Consider the following 3,193-nt stretch of genomic DNA (forward strand, 5'->3'; position numbering starts at 1 on the left):
CATCTAATCAGCTTACAAGAAGCACTGACTCCTTGATTTTTCAAGCACCCACTCTCAAGAGGAACCAACCCCCAAGTTATTCTTGAGACACCTACTTATATGGGAGCAAAGACTTCTTGATATGCAAGAACCAACTTGTTGAACCTATAGATAACTATTTCATAGAATTTTCATACTCTATCCATATCTATATTTCTCATATGCACTGCTCTTAGCTATGGCTCTCACTAATCCTAATACATAACCTCAATCAGTTCTCATCTCTTTTTTATACTTAGAAACCTTCTCTCTACTCATTCCACTCAACTCTCACCTTGCTCTTCTCTTTAGACACATACAACATCATTAACATGAGCTTGGACTACTCATTTATCATGGATCAAATTCAATTACCACCTACATAGCTCAAGGATTGTCTAAATTAAATTATGTATGCCACATGAAGTACTTTAATGTGACTTGCCATGCTTAGAACATTGTTCAATGTAGAGGATTCATAGCTAAGGCCACCAACACGACCTAATTCATTGAAAGATTATATTGGTATACATTGTACCTCTTTTACAATATCTTCCTTGACAACAATTTACCATAAATTCAAGTTTAAATTCCAAATTTAGACAATTTTGAGCCATTAAAATCTTAGCCCCCTCATTGAGCATGTGGCTAAGTACTAATACCATGACTTATCTATGAGAGGTGCCTTACTTTACCAAAATTATATGTCCCATGCCATTTTGTTTTGGAGTCATATGCCCAAGGGAGAGGACATTGGGCTTATTGTGCCCCGTCTTATCATGTCATTTCCTATTCTGTTGTAATCCCGATACAACCCAAGGTGTGAACTTTTTATCAAGTGACTACATTCTAAAGGATTTTGTCTCCCAGTTCTATCAATTGTGGGAAAACCCATAGTTCCATAACATGTATTAATTCCTCTGAGGTTTTTTTCCCAAGGGGCTGGGAATATTTTTGTCAATTGTTATTCATTGCAACATCCCTCCTAAGATTTGTTATTTCAACTAGTTTTTCCACTAAGATAAGAATTTGTTAACAGGAGAAATTCTCTACAAACATGGCCCTTAGCACAAACATCTAGGAAATTTCCACATCACCTGTCACATTTTATGTTGATGTCATCTTTTCCACGTGTCATATCGATAATGGAAAATTTAAACCCCAATTGTCTGGCTCCTATCACAACCTTTTTTCCTATCATTAGTCTACGCTATCAACCTGCTGCCACCTCACTAGCCAACTCACCACAATTATCCAATAGGAGAATGCCATGAGTCTCTATGCCAATTCATCTCATATAGAGGGGGAACACCTGAGAACATGAGTTTCTCATATTTTTGGTGTTAACCAAAAATTACTAGGGCATTAAATTCCCATCATATGACAATCTCTCTCACACCCTCCATCTATCACCACACCTTAATACTTTTCTTGAACCTCCATGGTGGGGGACATGAAATATTTATGTCTATCGATGGACAATTCTCCATCCCCTATTTTTGTCAATTATGCCACTTACCGTTAAACACTCCAATGAAATAAATGGATGTTGTGAATGAAAATTTAACCATCTATTGATTAGAAAAAACTCTAGTCACACGCCTTCTGTCTACTGGAGGAACCATGATTCCTTGTAACCTTTCTAAACTTCAAATTGCCATAAATTTTGATCCCCTAGGAGTTTTTTGACATGCCATATACTATTGGAAAGGTATATGTCAGCATTATACAACCATGAAATATAAATAGTATCCAATCTTATTTTCTATGGAAAGAGTATCCAATATCTATCATTTCATTCTAAAGATCTATTTGAGGGTCTACAATTTTAGCCTGGTGTTCTACCAATTCTATTTATGCAAACCCTAAATCATCTAAATCTGTCTTAACCAACTCTATCTAAGACTGTAATTTAGCCTGTGCCTATAAGAAGGTCTATCTATCCATGCCAACAAAGTATAGCAAGGGAATAGGACATTAAAGATGTTCCACTGGATCCACAACTATTAATATGATTACGTCATGATGAGTCAGATAGTTTTTTTTCCTCCTTCACCTTGGTGCTCATCTCTTTAAAGTATTAGAGGTGAAAATGTGGGATACTTAGTCTCTAATGGATAGGTAGGTTAGATTGGAATATTAATTGATAAAGGATCCTAAATTGATAAGAATATACTATGCTTAATCTTCCTTCACAAGAAATATACTTGAGGATATGATATGTTATTTCATCCCAGGGGTGTGGTAGGATTTCCCTTCTGATCATATTTTTTTCTTCATCTAGTTGCTCATCAGGGAGGAAAAATCATATTTTTTCATTGATAGCTTCATGTCTCTCCTCTTTAATCCATTTTATCCCCTTTGGAAGGGTAGTGACCCTGTCAGTTAGGTATTAATCAATGTATATTATCAAACATTTAATTGCAGTGACTACCTCATGGCCCTCGGGGTTTTGTAGTTTTAAGGAAACTCTAGGGAAATTTCATCATCATATCTAATTCATTTCTCAAAGAACCCTAGTCACTGACATTTTACTAAGATAGCACTTACCTCAATATTTTAATGAATTCGAATGGTATTTGTGGATTCTCTCCTATTGAATCCCCCTAGCATTGTATGACACAACTCTTCACAATTTTGGACATAAATGTTTTACAAGGGAATAATTGTTTCTATGTTGTTGTAGGAATTAGGGTTTTCCTATGGCAGCAGTGGATCATGTAGCTAAAGGAAAATGCAGATTTCTCTTCTAAAAATAATTTATCACTCCATATTATAAATCATTTTTCATATATGAACTTTGAGGACAAAGAAGACTAATTGACTATCCCTCTATTTAACTTATACTCTCGACACATAAAACTTGTTGACTGATAAGTTCAACTAACTAAGCATGAATTCTTGTGCCAAATGTGAGTGGGGGAGTGGAGAAATGTTAGAATTGGAAATTATTGATGATACCTTCATTTCTCATCTCATTTGCAACCTATGTGTGAAATTATGTGTCCTGTAGCATATTACAGGCTAGTTCCTATAGCTCATAGTTTTTGAACTTGATATTTGTAACCTTATCTGGTAATGGTGGTAGGCTTCATCAAGGCCCTTTAACACTATTTTCATGCAAAAAATGATATTTTAATAGGTGGAAAGCTTGAATTTGATCCTGAGCTTAAGT

This window comes from Pinus tabuliformis, chromosome 1_2, assembly GCF_031772625.1.
Source record: "Pinus tabuliformis cultivar Carrire ecotype Pingquan chromosome 1_2, CPIR1, whole genome shotgun sequence".
Lineage (NCBI taxonomy): Eukaryota > Viridiplantae > Streptophyta > Pinopsida > Pinales > Pinaceae > Pinus > Pinus tabuliformis.